Source organism: Orcinus orca, chromosome 17 (genome assembly GCF_937001465.1).
Source record: "Orcinus orca chromosome 17, mOrcOrc1.1, whole genome shotgun sequence".
NCBI classification, from domain to species: Eukaryota; Metazoa; Chordata; class Mammalia; order Artiodactyla; family Delphinidae; genus Orcinus; species Orcinus orca.
In genome coordinates this window covers 74,131,341-74,147,807 of record NC_064575.1, presented here as the reverse complement: position 1 = coordinate 74,147,807, position 16,467 = coordinate 74,131,341, and the positions used below count along the sequence as shown (strand labels likewise).

Sequence of the window (16,467 nt, the reverse complement as noted above, 5' to 3'; positions counted from 1 at the left end):
AACTTCTCGTTTCCCTTCCCCACCCCCCAGCTCCCACCTCCACTCCTGGCACCATAAATGTACCCTGAGTAGCTTGAACTAGCTCCTGGCTCTGTAGCCCAACCTTGAAACCCATGGATTCTTCTTGAGTCTTCTCATGGACCTCTGCACAACATACCTGATTTAAACTTTTCTCATTTTGGCTTGTCCACTGCATTCAATGAGAAATCCCTGTTTGGGCCCAACCATCTCCCATAAATTCCCATTCAGGACCAGTGCGTAGGGGAGATGAGATAGCCAAGGAATGCAGGGAGAAGGGAACATTAATTTTGAACTGGCTATATGTGAAGCCAGACTGTTTTCATATTCCAAAGTCACAGCCGAGACTCCTCAGCAATCCTGCTGATAAACACACCCTAACTGCCAGCAAAGAATCGAAAAGAGAACTAAATAACCCCTTGAAGCAAACCAGAGCAGGTTAAATAAAAGCGGTGGTACCACAATTACTGGCAAATGTTTGCTGTGCAGAAGGGGTGCCTGTGAAACACCGCAGGGCACCAAGACAGGGAGGAGCAGGTTCCACCAAGTAATGAAGTGCTTCCGAGAAGGAGCTGTGTCTAGAAGGTTTCTGAAATAAGCCACGGCTGCACCAGCTAAGGCTCCTGGGAAAGAGGAACAAACTCGCTCTTTGGCAGCAGGGAGGCGAGAAGCACAGCATCGCCATGGCTACCCAGCAGAGCCTCCCTCAAAGCCTTTCAGGAATCTCTACTATTTGTGGAAACTGGGTAGCATTCCCCAAAGGCCAGCATTCCTCCACTCTCCTGCACTTTCAGTGGTTGCCTCTCTTAACTTTCCTTCAATCCAATTAAAAAGCGAGAGTGGGCCCTTACACTCCGCTCATGCTGGGGACCCTCAGTGACACTCAGGTGGAATGCCTCCATCAGAGACCCCTGCACGGCGGAGGTGATCCCAGTGATTTCTGTTTGCCCCAAATCCCATATATTCACAGATCCCGATGTGGAACTTTGTTAGCATATGCTCTTAAATTCCTAACAGGATTGGAGGAAAAAAATAGACCCTCATTGATGTGACTGATGTGCCAATTAAGGACGCAAGTCTTTCTTCTTTTGCTTTCTGTGTGCTGTTTTCCCAACACAATCTCAGACGGAGGTGAGTGACAAGTAATGTAATCTCTATTGTATATTTGCCACAAAGAACACTCAGTTAGAAACCTTCCCATGGGGGGCCAGCCATGGATGTTAATCTGCATTTTTTCAAAGAAAGTAAGGAAAATGTGTAGATTGGTTTAATAAGGTAATGTTTTGGAAAACAATAGAAACTGATTTTTAAACTAGCTTAAGTTCTTATTAAATCCAGACTCTCCCAACCACCTAACAAAACAAATAAATCAAAAAAAAAAAAAACTTCTAAAAAGAGAGCCTGTGAGGTTTTCTGTTCAATGGTCCCCAACACTGCACATCTATTTGTCTTTTCTGGCCACTATATCTCCATTATTCCAGAAGGGATCTCAATTCACTTTTAGAATGGTGTCTCTAAAATTGCTCCTTCTGCAACCTCTCTCCAAATATGAGGGTCTGTTGGGAGCTGCCAATGATCGTATCCCAATTGCTTAGCCTTGGGGTGAGCATCTGACCCACAGCAGACCAATCAAAGTTCTTCCTAGCTATTTTCAGAATAGAATTAAAGAGGAAGAGACCTGTTTCCCTTTAGGTGGGAAGCTGAAGAAGTGATTCCTGGATTCCAGACTTAGGGGAAGTAGTTTGTGTAAAGGAATGAAGATGACATGCAGAGAAAGGCAAAGACATGATAAGGAGTACCCTGCAGACATTCAAGTCCTTGGTCTAGGGTATATGTGGTAGATTGTGATACAGTAATGGGCCCCAGTAAGCCTTGCCTCCTTGTATACACAACCTTGCACAGTCCCATTCCACACTGATTCAGGTCTTGACCAAGTGACTTGCTTTGGCCAGTAGGACATCAGCAAATGCAATGCAAGCACAGGCTTAAAAAGCACCTATACGTTGGGACCCACCCTTTCTCTTGCAGCTTTCAGAACTCAGTCACCATGTGAAGAAGCCCAGGCTAGCCTGTGGAGACAGATGGCCCAACCAATAGCCAGAAACAATTGCCAGCCATAAAGAAGACCATCATAAACCATTTGGTCCCAGTCACGCCACATGTGAGACACCAGAGATCATCAGAAGAATCATCAAGCTCAGCCCAGTCCAAAACGATGACTCATAGCTCACAGACGAGCAAATGCAGTGGTGGTGACTTATTTCACCAAGTTTTTGAGGGTTTGTTTCTCAAAAAAAAATAATTTGCTGCTCTCTGAAACTGTTCTACCACCACGTGAAGAAGGTGAATGTAGGGCAAGAAACCACATAGAAAGAAAATCCCAGGTGTCCCAAACATCCCAGCCATCTAGCTAAGGTCACAGCAGTAACACTGTATCCAGGTGACACCACATGGAGCAGAGATGAGTCTCCCCGTCAATCCACAGATTCATCATCAAATAGATATTTGTCTGAACTTAAACTTTAAATTTAAAAAGTCACTAGGTTTTGGAGTGGTTTGTTATGAAGCAAAAGCTAACTCATACAGCCTTCTTGAAGCCACTCCATTCTTGCTTTTCTCATAAAGGCAATTTATTCCCCATTCTGCCCAATTTGCTGTGCATGATTATTAAGTGCTTTCCTAATATCCAATCACTTCTTTTCCTTTGACTACAAAATCCTCATTTTGTGTAGGGAGGCAATGTACCCAACTAACCATTCACTCTATCCATTTCTCTTGCAGCTAGATATGGTTATGTGACACAGTTGAAGCCTTAAAGAAGGATATGAACAACTGATGAGATGGACCACACCCCTTCCATTCTCCACCTTCCTTCTTTTTTTTTTTTTTTGCGGTACGCAGGCCTCTCACTGTTGTGGCCTCTCCCGTTGTGGAGCACAGGCTCCAGACGCGCAGGCTCAGTGGCCATGGCTCACGGGCCTAGCCGCCCCGCAGCATGTGGGATCTTCCCGGACCGAGGCACGAACCCGTGTCCCCTGCATTGGCAGGCGGACTCTCAACCACTGCGCCACCAGGGAAGCCCTCCACCTTCTTTCTCGCTAGAACACAGATGTGATGACTGGGGCCACAGCAGCCACTTTGAGTAAGCGAGTAAAAAAAAAATTGAGCAAATGAGTCATGAGTAAAAAAAGAAAATAAAAAAAGAATGTCAGACCTGATACTGTTGACCTTCTAAAGCAATGCCAGTGACCACCTAACTCCAGAAGTGTTATTGTACAACAAAATCAGAAACTTGGTTCCAAGACATCTGTGTAAAGTGCGCTTCTGTTACACGCAACCAAATACAATTTTAAATGAGTGAAGTTAGATTTTTGTCACTTGTGACCAGAAGAGTCCTGACTAGTGATTGGGCCTTTCCTCTGGGGAGTCCTCTGGCCATGTCTGAACTCCAAACCTTAAGGTAAATGCTCCCCCTTACTCTCTGATTTGCGTGTAGACACAAAGTCATTTCCCTTTTTCCCCTTAAAATAGATGAGATAGGTGGATATTTCCAAAAAGTATTTTATTAAAATCCAAACAAAAACACAAAGGAAATAATTACAAGAAATATAAACAGCACGTAATTGCCCTATTCCCACGTTTGACACTAAAATCACCAAATAAGCTTTAAGAGCCCCTTTTCTAATCTCTTTACTTTATGGCAGTAGTTCTCAAAGTGGAGCCCCCAGACCAGAGTATCAGCATCCTGAGAACTTGTTAGAAACACAAATTCACAGGCCTTAGCCCAAACCTACTGACTCTGAACCATGGGGGTGGGGTTAGCAATAAGTGTTTTAACAAGCTCTGCAGGAGATTCTGATGTAGCCAGTGTCTGAGAGCCTGCTACCTTAGCAGAATTATTTGCCAGTTTCTTGTAGGTAATTAAGCCCTGTCTCCTTTTCTTCCAGCGGCGTTGGGTAGAGCCAAAGGTTTGGAATCAAAGAGTACTTGCAGCCACATTGTGACTCTGCCCTGTTATCAACAGCTGTGACATCTTGGGCCGGTTGAATAACCCCTAACTGCCTGGGGTCTTAATTCCTTCACAGGTAAAATGGGATATTACTTGTTAGGATTATTTAAAGATTAAATGAGATGAGACCAGCAAAATGCCTACTCACTGTCTGGCTCCATGCAGGACTAAACAAAGTCAGCTAGTTCTTTTAAAGTCTGCATCTCAGTTATGCAGCCACAGGTCAGTCCAGCAAGAAATGTCTGGTGTGTACAGTCATCTTATTTTCAAAAAAAAAAAAAAAATATATATATATATATATAAGTTCCCTAAATTCAGTTCAAACCTCCCCATACTCCTAGCTACTCCCACTTCAGCTAGGTGTCGAGACAAAGAGTCCAGCTTATTTCTTAACTGATTTACTGGAATTACTGACACTCATCACTCCCTGGTGGTTAATATGGCCTTTCCTGGCTGGGGCTGGAGGAATTTCCCTCCTCTAGGGCGTTTCCATCCTCTTCACCTCCAAGGGTCTTCCATCAATCCCCTCTTCTCCATTGAACCATAAACAGCCTCCAACCGTATGATAAATACTCTCAGAATTAATCACATTCAGAAACAATCATTCACTCACAGGAACCAATTCAGAAACATCGGAGTGTAAGACAGACACGGGAACATTGTTTTTGTGTGTGTGTGTATTTTTTAACAGTTTATTGTTTTGAATAAGGAATCCATATCTATGATTAAAAGGTTCAAATATTATAAAAGGGAATGTAATGCAAAGTTACTCTCTTTCCCAACTCTGGTCCTTAGATCCCTACTCAGAGGCAACCATGCTTATAAGCTTTTCGGGTAAACTTACAGAAATAGTCTATATGTGGAAAAATCATGGGAAAAAAACATGAATATATATATATATTACCTATCTCATCCTTTGTTTTCCATAAAATGTAATATATTATACATCCTGTCTGCACCAGGAATATGGAAAGTATGACAAATAAGACTAATAAGAGACTTTAATCACCTGCCAAGTCCTACGTAGGGGAAGCCTGAGAGTCGGGGCGATGTTACCTGCAACATAAAAGAATCTTATCCTGTCTCTTGTATCTCTGGCTGCACACAGATGCTCTCTTGATGGCTGTATCCATGTGTGGGTGTGCATATGTGCGTGCATGTGTGTCTGGCCTTACTCTCCACACAACTGTGGCCACACACATCTTTGGGGATCAACCTGTTTTCTCTCCCGCCAGCCTGGTCACTCATCAGTCTTAGACTGGACTTCTGATACCTGGGTTGAATTTGCCCCTTGAAGCCCTTGTGATAGTGACTGGCTCTCTGTTAGTTTTTCTCATGCCCAAGTCTGTGTGGCAACATCTCAATTTACTGGGGACTCCCACTTGACATTGCTCAAGCCTTAAAGCCCAGCGTCCCGGGCTGCTCACCTTCTTCTCCTGCACTTCTGACACCCACTGACAAGCAGCCTGTGGGATCCTAGTCCATCCCTCCCCCAGTTTTACAAATGGGAAACATGGGGCCCAGGCCTAGGCTCAGGGAAGTCCCCAAAGGAACATGGAGGGCCTGGGATCATGAGTCTAGCATCAGCTGGGACAAAGTGGGGTTGGACATCTAACAGTAGTAGGTTTGAGTCCTGGCTTCATTACATGAGATCTGTGTTTTCTTGGCTCTGGACCCTCAGTTTCAATATCTGTAAAGTGGGATAATAATAATTACTTACAGATTAATTAGAATTATTTTTAAAATGGCAGAACACCAAATAGTAAATATTATAGGATAATGATAATTTTGCAAAATTTAAGTTACATTCCTGTATTTCTTAAAGAGGTTCACCCTCAGAGCTCCAGCTTTCTTTCTTATTTCTGTAAACATTTTTAGCACATATAGAAAATTTACACATAAGGGATACAAAGATTATCAAGACTCCGCCTTTGTCCTCTAGAGGTGTGGTGGAGACAGCCAGCCAGTTCCTAGAGCTCAGTAAGGGCTTCCTTCCCAGGAAGTGTGATGAGAAGCTCTGGAAACTGAGAGCACTTTATCTACCTGCTGTTGACAAAATAAAGGGCAGAGGCAGGTCTAGGGTGGGTATGACTGCTGGACCAAGGCCAAGATGGGCTGAAATGGGAACACATGTTTCCTGGCATATTTCCTCAATCAGGCCCAGGGATCACACAGTTACTCGCTTCCATCCCAGCTCCTCTCCAGGATTTTCCAAATACTATAGACCCGTGCCACTTTCATTTCTGAGCTTCCAGATGTGCAGGGACAGAAGAGTCCCCCTCCTCTGCCCCCAGGCATGTCCTTCCACCTTTCACATTTGGGCCCCAGTGACACCTCCAGATAAAATAAGCTTCTGAGGATAATTTGTCAAGCACACGATTCAGCAACAGGGCAGGGAATCTCTCCTGACTTCTGCAGATAGGGGCTTACATCACAGCATGAAATATGTTTACCCTTATCTTCGCACACAAGAACAAATTATCCCGCCCCTGTTATAAATCCATCAGCCCTGCTTCTGTGGGTAGGTTTCTGCGTAAATCTCCAGCAAACTCTACTTAGCTGACTGTTCACTTTGGTTTGCTGCCTTTTCCCGGCTCTGTGCTCACAAAATTGTCAGTCTCACTAGAGGACATGCTGGCTTTTATCTGTAGACAGAAGAAAGAGAGCACTCATCAGTCTTAGACTGGACTTCTGATACCTGGGTTGACAGAGTCACTGCTGTCACCCAAACCACATCAACAAGGGCATGTGTCTTCTCTCCCAGCTGAACTGTAGTAGCTCCCTCCCCTCCTCTCCACCAAGCCCTGGTAAGAAAAGTCCTTAACAGACTGGGAAACCAGAACTTACCAGCTTCCAGGTCCTCCTGTAGACTCACCCCGTTCAGGATGGTTAGTACCAATAGATGATCATGAGTGGGGTGAGGAACCTGTCCAAGGGGCTTAAGTAGCATCAGTAGGTCCCAAAGCCAAATGACCAGGATCAGGAAGGGGGAGGGGAAACTTTCCATACAGCTGACTGCTAATTGAACATCAAACACTAAAGTAAATATCCTTGGCCTGGGTGCTCATGTCTCAAGGACAACAGTATGGCCTAAGAAAATGATTTTAACAAATTGTTAGCAATGGGGGCTTCCCTGGTGGCGCACTGGTTGAGAGTCCGCCTGCCAATGCAGGGGACGCGGGTTCGTGCCCCGGTCCGGGAAGATCCTGCATGCTGCGGAGCGGCTAGGCCCGTGAGCCATGGCCACTGAGCCTGTGCGTCCGGAGCCTGTGCTCCGCAATGGGAGAGGCCACAGCAGTGAGAGGCCCGCATACCGCAAAAAACAAACAAACAAAAAATTGTTAGCAATGGCGGCTTCCCTGGTGGTGCAGTGGTTGAGAGTCCACCTGCCAATGCAGGGGAAGCGGGTTCGTGCACTAGGCCCGTGAGCCATGGCCGCTGAGCCTGCGCGTCCGGAGCCTGTGCTCCGCAACGGAAGAGGCCACAACAGTGAGAGGCCCGCGAACCGCAAAAAACAAACAAACAAACAAAAAATTGTTAGCAATGGGGGCTTCCCTGGTGGCGCAGTGGTTGAGAGTCCGCCTGCCAATGCAGGGGAAGCGGGTTCGTGCACTAGGCCCGTGAGCCATGGCCGCTGAGCCTGCGCGTCCGGAGCCTGTGCTCCGCAACAGGAGAGGCCACAACAGTGAGAAGCCCGCGTATCGCAAGGGAAAAAAAAAAAAAAAAAACGTTAGCAATAACAACAGTAGCTATGGCGCCCTTACCTTCCAGAGGGCTAAGCTCCACTGAGCGCTCTCTCATTTGCCCTTAACCCTCCAGGTGCATTACATTGCAGGCATCACCACTGCCCAGAAGAGGAGTATACTGTTAAAACTAGGGAACTGAAGCTCAGGGTTAAGTGAGGTGCTCAAGGGCACACAGGTGTAAGAGATAGCGCTTGATTAGCTGGGTGGTCTGACTTCAGAGCCTTTGTTCTAAATCAGGGCTTCCCAAGCCTTAACACTCACTAGAATCACCTGGTGATCTTGTTAAACTGCAGATCCTCGTTCAGCCAATCAGGGGTGGCGTCTGAGATCCTGCATTTCCAGCAAGCTCAGCTCCCTCCAGCGTGAGGCCCATACTGCCTGTTGGTAACCACTCTTGGAGAAGCAAGGGTTGGCCTGATCCAGCCCTGAAAAGTGAAACGTGAGTACCTCTGCTGGTCCCCCAACTGCTTGTTACCTGTCCACAGAGGAAGAATGGAAATTGGGAGTGAGCTGGTAGAAATTTTATAACTATTTGGCGGTTATTTTATGTCTGCTGAGTGTAATAATAATTTAAAAATTGGGCTTCTATATCATTGTATTATATTCTTCATTCGTCTAATAATTTATATCTGTTATTTTACAAAGGTATCAGCTCACAAAAAGTTGGAAGTTATAAACAAAACAAACAAACAAAACAAACAGCCTGGCCCTTTTTTGCAGATAATTTGAAAATTACTTCTCTAAACTACTACACTGTCCTGGCTTCCTAACCGATGGGGTGTCTGGGACCAGGGTACATGTGTGTCTGTGTGTGTGTCTGTGGGTGTGGGTGAGGATATCTGTGTATATCTGTCTGTCCCCCCTCAATGCTCATTTCACGTAGGTTCCATTTCCTTATGGTTTTAGGGGCATTCCTGCCTATCTAGCCTCATATGCAGATGGAGACTACCATCCATAAAACTCCGCAAGTAATGTGGATTCTGGTTCGTCCCTTCCTAGGTTTTTTTGTTTGTTTGTTTTTGTTTTTTTTTGCGGTACGCGGGCCTCTCATTGTTGTGGCCTATCCCATTGTGGAGCACAGGCTCCGGACGCGCAGGCCCAGTGGCCGTGGCTCACGGGCCCAGCCGCTCCGCGGCATGTGGGATCTTCCCGGACAGGGGCACGAACCCACGTCCCCTGCATTGGCAGGCGGACTCTCAACCACTGCGCCACCAGGGAAGCTCCCCTTCCTAGTTTTGGAATCTCGGCCAAGTCATTCAACCTCTCTGAGGCTGATCTGTGAGGTAAAACCCACCCACTGTGTGGCAGGGATGCAATGATATAAAGCACACAAAGTGCTTAGCACAACACCTGGAACCATCCCTAGCAATCAATAAAGAGCAGATACAATTATTATTAGGGGGGAAAGAAACAACAGCAAGAAATAAATTCATATCAGACATTCATCGACTTATCAGAATTTTTGAGAAAATGCCCTGATACTCTGCTAAGCACGGGGTAAGCAAGATGCTGTACTTCTCTCAACAAAATTAAATTAAAATTTCTTCTTCAACTTAGAACAGTTAGAGCCCCATTTCTCACAAAAGTCGACAACTACGGTGAAATTTTAATCCTAACGTTTAGGCAGAATAATGCCCCAAGGCGCTGCAAGATGTCTGAGCATCAAGCAAAAATGTGATTATTTTCATTCTGCTCCAGAAACTTAGGCAGGTGCGTGAACTAACACAGTTTAAAAAGATTTTCAATAACAAGCCCTTAAACAAGGCACGTTTTATTTAACCTTCAGTTAAGCAGGAATCCAGTTAACTAGAGATGGTCAAGGTGGGAGGGTTCCTGGTTAATGGCTTTAGAGTCTGCCTGTAAGTCATTTACATAATGACTCAGGAGGCAAAAGCCCCTGGGGCTTGAGGATAAGGAAGGAAAAGGGCTGAGGACTGTATTGGTAAGAGTTGATCTAGTCCCTGACAATGGGGACAGGAATTTGTAAATCCCTAGGTGAGGGAAAATTGCCCTGGTGGGAAACAGAATCTTTGTGACCTTGCCAAAATGGCAAACTTCATGCCCAGGTTACTGTTGTGTTTAAGTGTCTGCAGGGACGTGGTGATTTGGTACAGCACACCGAAATCCAATTTATGTATCTTAGTTGGCACGTCCCCAAAGCTCTAATGACCCAGGCCCTCCCACGGTAATACATTCGTCAAATTAGTCAGGGTCCCCAGGTTGTTTCTTATTCCTTCTCCCTGGGCCATCCTTACATGGGAAGTTCAGGTTCCTCTTCCCAGTGGGGACATCTTCCATCAGTCTGTTTCTGCAATCAGTATGGGCATGCTAAATCCTAAGAAACCTGTTTGAAACCCTCGGACTAACTGCTCTGGGTGAAGCATGCCCCACTTAAAGGAGGAGGAAGAGGAAAAGGAAACAGTGAGTTAATGGCTGCATTTTGCCTCACCAAGAAGCTCTGTCCTATCGTTTGTGACGTTGATGGTCAGAGCGCAAAGGAGCCATGTCCAGTAGGGTTTCGATTCAGACCTGCCTGGGTCCACATCCAGTTGGTGGGATGACTGGCCAGCTCTGTGATAGGAACAAGTCACTTCTGACACTTCACGTTCCCCAGCTCTAAAATGGGTGTTAGGATAGTAATAGTACCTGCCCTGTGAAGTTGTGAAGAATGTTAACCAGGTAATGATTACAAGTAGTTAGCACAGTACCAGGCACAGACTAAATCCTCCTGCCGTCTCAGAGATAGGACCTCATCTTTTTACTGGTTCGTAGTGAAGAGTAGCAGAATATGCTACCCCAAAATAGGCCACTTTGGTACAACGATTATTTTGAATTGAAGGCAATTGAGAAGAAGATACAAGAAAAGCTCTCCACCTTCCCCCTAGTTACCTAAAAACAGAACATAAATTTCCCTTGTTAAGGTGTCCCCTTCCCCACTTCTTTTATTTTTTTTTGGCTTGTGGGATCTTAGTTCCCAGACTAGGGATTGAACCCGGGCCCTGGCAGTGAAAGCACCGAGTCTTAACCACTGGACCACCAGGGAATTCCCTCTCCTTCCCCACTTCTGTACCAGGAGGGGCATAACAACCTTATCATTGGAGACAAGATGGCACCCAGAAAGGGTCAACATGAACAAACCTTACCAACTAGCTTTTATCCCCCATTAGTTTCCCCACATATTTGCATTCTCACAATTTTCTGCCTCTAGAAGCTCAAAGTCCTTTTCCTTTGTCTTGTCACTTCTCTACAAAATTATTGTTCTTGGCTAAGATGCTATACAAGCCCAAGCTCTAATATCCCTTTATCTACTTATCACAAGAGTGCTCCCATGTGTACATGATACACACATTAATAAACTTCTATTTGTTTTTCTCTTGTTAATCTGTCTTTTGTCAGTCTGATTTGAGGGCCCCAGCCAATGAACCTAAGATACATAGAGCAAAAACTTTTTTTCCTCCCCTACAATAGGTATGTGCAGAGTGGTTATAGCCCCTCCGATCTGCAAAAGCTAGGTCAACATAGCTTCTGTAGTTATATTGTTGGCTCAGTCTCTAAATAAATATCCCTTGCCTGACATTCCCAACTGCTTTTAAGACTCTTAAGGCAAAGGCCCTATCCTATGCACTCATTCATCCAAATACTTCAGAAATGTTTACTGATCATCTACTAAGTTGTTCAGGAGGTGCTAGTTGGGGTGATGGGTCTGTGAGCTCCCAGAGGGCAAAGATCAGGTTTCAGTCCCTTTGTTCAGCAAGTAGGAAGGGTGCGTGACATAACGTAGTAGGTGTTCAGTAAGGATTCCTGGAACTGGACTGCCAGGCACAGCAGCTGACTGCCAGGTGCACTGGTGCACATTCAGCTCCAGCCACAGGGCCCAGGGCAGGGCTAGATGGAAGGTAAGTCCTCACCATGTAAAGACAGAGCTCCATCCCACTCTTTACTCCACTCCTGTCAGATAACTCATTCAGTCAACTGGAAATCAACCCCTCATGCAATGAACTTTAGCGAACCTTATTTGTTCTCCTTACTAGGCGTAACAGGCCCTTTCTGCTTTCCTCCTCTTGTGTTTTGTTTTTTCATTTCTCTTCCTTGACCCACTTTTACTCCATCAAGCTTCCTCCTGGTTCCACTTAGCAGCTTAGCTTTGCAAACCTGAGCACATACCTGAAACTCAAAAATCACTCTTTGAAGAGCTGTTTCTCTTGACACACACAGAATGAGGAATATCAGGCTAATCCAAAGAACGACTTACTTACTCAGCACACATTTGTTAAGCATCTACTGTGTGTAGGATATGACATTGGACACTGAGGGTGTGACAGTGACATGTCAAAGTCTGGACTCCTGAAGAGACAGGCAGGCAATGCCAAGCAAATAAGCAAATACCATCACTACTGTAATAGGCGTTTGTAGGAAGCAAGCAGGGGCTGAGGAAGAGTGAGGCGGGTAAAAGGCTAGTTAACAAAGCTCGCTCTCTAAGGACTTGACTTGATTGGAAGCAAAAAAAATGTGAGGAATTTAGCTTTGTGAAGAGTGAGATGAACAGAAACCAAGGACTGGTGTGGCCGAGGCATACAGGGCGATTGGGAAACTGGCAGATAAGCCTAGAAAGATGGTGAAGACTCAGACTTACGAACGCATGCAAAGGCGATGGCTTCATCACCCACAGATGGGACCAGGAGGAGTGTGGAGCATGAAGACAGAGGAACTCAGCCATATGGGTTCCTGTCTGGGCAAGGTGGATAGCAGGAGGTTACCCCTACTCCATGGCACTGTCCCGTATATGAATCTTGGCTCTGCAAATCACTAGTGGTGTTGCCATGGGCAAGATCCTTAAATTTACTATACCTCTGCTTTCTTGCCTGTAAAATGAGGATAACGATAATAATGCCTACCTCACAGGTAAGGATTAGAGGAGTGAATACATATAAAGCTCTTAGGGTGGTGCTGGATACAGTAAGCATTCAATAAATGTTAGCTGCTACTATCTTGTTTCTTTGTTTAGTACCACCTTTATGAATTCTCTGTCATCTGAGGTGAGATCCTCAAGATCAAAGGTTCAGAAACCCAACTCTGCCAACCCACTGAAAATGGACTCAGCCCACAGAGTCAGACACATAAAACCAGCCCCCTCAGCTTACCGAATGGCAAAAAGAACTGTAATTACTAGGTCAATATGTCATCTTTGTAAGCACGTCTATAGGGGCAGAAGAAAGCCTCTTAGAAGGTTGCTCGCTTGGCAGGGAGTAAAAGGGAGTAGAAGATGCTCAGTAATGCTAGGGGTGGAGTTCTGGCTCTGTGACAGCCAGCCTCGTCCACCTCCATCAGACTGGGAATTCCTTCTTCACAGACCCCAATCTCAATTTTGTGCAGGGGGCTATCTGCTTTAACAGAAGTTGCTTAAAACACGTAACCCTGGAGCCTACTTTGGCCCATTTGCTTCCTCTGGAGATTTACTGTCCTCCAGAGACAGGCATTCATCTTTAGGTACTGTCTCGGGCAGCTTGGGCTACCATAACTAAATACCACAAACTGGTGGCTTAAACAACAGAAATTTATTTTCCTACAGTTCTAGAGACTAGGATTCCAAGATCAGGGTGCTGGTTATGGCAGGTTCTGGTAAGGCCTCCTTCCTGGCTTGTAGATGGCCACCTTCTCACTTTGTCCTCACAAGTCAGAGAAAGGAAGCTCTGGTATCTGTTCCTCTTCTTATAAGGGCAATAATCCCACCACGGAGGCTTCATCCTCATGACCTCATTCTAATCCCAATTATCTCCCAAAGGCCCTACACCTCCAAATACCATCACATTTGGGGTTAGGGCTTTTACATATAAATTTGGGGGGGACACAAGCAGTATATAACAGGTATGTTAATCCTTTTGAGACTTGTTGATGCCTTCTGCATATCTTTGCTCTTATCCTCATAGGAAAGACAAACTCATTTCACTCTTGCCCTCAAGGGTCCAAGAGGTAATATACTGAAGACAGAGACATAAGGTGTCATGGAAACAGCTAGAAGAGCCAAATGCAAGCCACACATGTAATTTAAATTTGTAAAGTGGCCACATTAAAAAAAGTAAAAAGAAACAGGAGATATTAATTTTAATAATATATTTTGTTCAGCCCAATAGATTTAAGATGTTATAATTTCAACATGTAATCAGTATGGAAACATTAGTAAGATCTTTTACCTTTTTTGTACTCATTCTTGGAAATCGATGTGCATTTTACATTTATGACACATTTCAGTTCAGATGCTTAATAGCCACATGTGAGTGCTGGCGACCATGTTGGACAGTACAGAGATAGAATTTCATGGTGAACTTAGCTGTGTTACCTGGGCCCAACTTCTTAACCCCCCTGAAACTCAACTGCTTAGTACAGTGCCTGGTGTACCCTAAGCATTTAGTACATTTTAGAATTCATTTTCTCATCTGTAAATTGACAATATTCCCGCACCATTAAAGCTGTTGTGAGGATGACTAGAGATGACCCACAGAAAGCCTTTTCGCTTATTAATTTAACTACAATGTATTGAGCCTAGCACTGTTCTAGGAGGTCGGGAGGACCCAGTAAACAAGACAAGGATCCCTGATTTCATAGCGTGTGTCGTCTAACTGGGAGAGATAATAAACAAAAATAAATTAATAAAGTATAGAACACTAAAAGGTGATAAGTGAGTTGAATAAGTGATAGAGAAATAGAGCAGGAAAGAGGATAAAGGGTATTGTGGATGACAAATGTCGCCTGCCATATCGGTAAACAAAGGGTGTTTCAGCCATCAAGCCATCAGCCACTGCAGTCACCCTGACTCTGCACCCTGAGGGGATTCAGGATGGAAAAAAACGAACAAAGATACTGGCCCTGGATACTTAAGGTGCACATCAAAGGAATGATTTCAATGAGCCCAGACTCTTGCATCTTCCCATATATAGAAAAATGCTAAATTCATTAACTTGAGATGTCTGGTTTTTCTTTAACAGTAACCTTTTGATGTTCTGACTACCTGGTTTCTGTTGCAAAAGCTCCTATCTATCTTGGTTCTTCCTTTACCATTTTTGTAGCTGTCCCTCAGAGCTATCTGAGTGGCTGCCTCCCAGACTTAAGTTCTCGGCAAGCCTGAGGAATAAAACATAATTCTCAACTTTCAGCTTGTGCGTTTTTCTTTTTCAGTTGACAGTATGTATGGGAGGACATTTGAAATTTTGAATAGGGCTCTTGGGGAAAGCTCACCAAGAAGCTAACATCTGAGTCAAGACTAAAGAGCACACCATGAAGATATCTGGGGGAAAGCATTCCAGACAGAAGGAACAGCAAAGGTTGAGGATGTGGGGGAGAAGCATGCCAACCACGGGGGAGGCAGAGCAAGGGGACAGTGCATCTGGAGGTGTGAGCGATGGGGCATCAGACAGGAATGAAGGAGGCAGGCAGGGCTGTGGGGCTATTTTAGGGACTGATACCGAGCAGGACCCTGTGCGGCTCCTGGGCACAAAGCCTTTCTGTGTCCCCCATTTCTCTGATGACAGGAAACAGGCTTTATTCAGCCTCCATGACCCTCCCTGAGTTCCAATGGGCAGGTTCAAGTAGTTGTTAATTAGGGAAAGGGGGGGATGCAGAGACAGGAGGAACAAACAGTCAAGAGAAACCATAGTGCAGCCTTGGGACGAGGTCCTGGTTCCCCATCAAGGGATGCAACACAACATCTTTGAGCTGTTTTGCGGATACTGAAACCCCCACCAGGTGGGAGAAGTTAACAGTTAATGGTTAAGGACAGTATGCTGCCCACAAGCACGGAGACCCCAGACTGGCTGGAACCAGAAGGTTGATGATGCCGACTCCCTCCAAACCTCCCCACCAAACCATCAGGAGAATGTCCACCAGCTGATCACGCCCTCTTTGAACCACTCCTATAAAACTCCTCACTACCCCCTCTGGGTTGGGACACACAGTTTCAAGGGCATTAGTCTGCTGTGACCCCCTTTGCCTGGCAAAGCAATAAAGCTAATTCTGCTCTACTTCACCCAAAACTCTGTCTCCGAGATTTAATTTGGTGTTGGGGTAAGAGGCCGGATTTAGCTTCAGGACTTTGGCTTTTCTCCAAGGGAGACAGGGAGCCATAGAGTTTCGAGCAGACCTGGCTAGGCTCGCTGTCTCAGAGGATTGCTGGGGGCTGCTGTGTTGTGAATAGACTATAGGGGGGTGAGTCCTTCATCAGGATCCCTTGGCCCCAGGCCTAGAAGTGGTTTGGGGAAAGCAGACAGAAATCGACCAACCAGATTTAGTGAGCCCAATGCCCCAGTTACTGGGTGGGGGGTCCCCCTAATCTGTCCTGCAGAAGGCTGCGCTGAACACCGTCTTCCTCTCTCTTGTTGGAGCTCTTCTTCCCTGGAAGCATGAAGAATGGCCAAGGAAAGAAAAGGAGGTTGGGTTTGCTCTGCCGAAGCTTCTCTCTCGTTATTGACAGCCTTGTCTCTTCTCTGAATAGCTCATCCTCCCCTTCTTGCACAAGAAGTGCAAAATAAGATTCTTAGAATTTAGATTTTTTTGAAATCCCTACATTTGGATTTGCAGATATGCCAATATTTGGATTTGTAGAGCTGTAATTTAAGCTAGTCTCTCCCCTGGAACCACCTGGTGAAATGCATCTTTCATGAGGCTTCTGCAGGAGCCCAGCTACAAGCTCAGACTCCCCGG

At 45.4% G+C, this 16,467-nt stretch overlaps 1 long non-coding RNA gene across 7 annotated transcripts in view; it reads right to left on the bottom strand.

Moving 5' to 3' along the window:
* The window catches only part of LOC125961637 (uncharacterized), a 35,421-nt gene that overhangs the window by 10,300 nt on the left and 8,654 nt on the right, over window positions 1-16,467 (bottom strand). For 2 of the 7 annotated variants that reach the window (XR_007472610.1, XR_007472612.1), the window contains exon 3: window positions 8,035-8,248. The exons of 4 other annotated variants lie outside the window; for them this stretch is intronic. This is a non-coding gene — a long non-coding RNA (uncharacterized LOC125961637). The remainder of the gene's footprint in view (window positions 1-8,034; window positions 8,249-16,467) is intronic. One more of the 7 variants, XR_007472611.1, reaches the window with a different exon arrangement.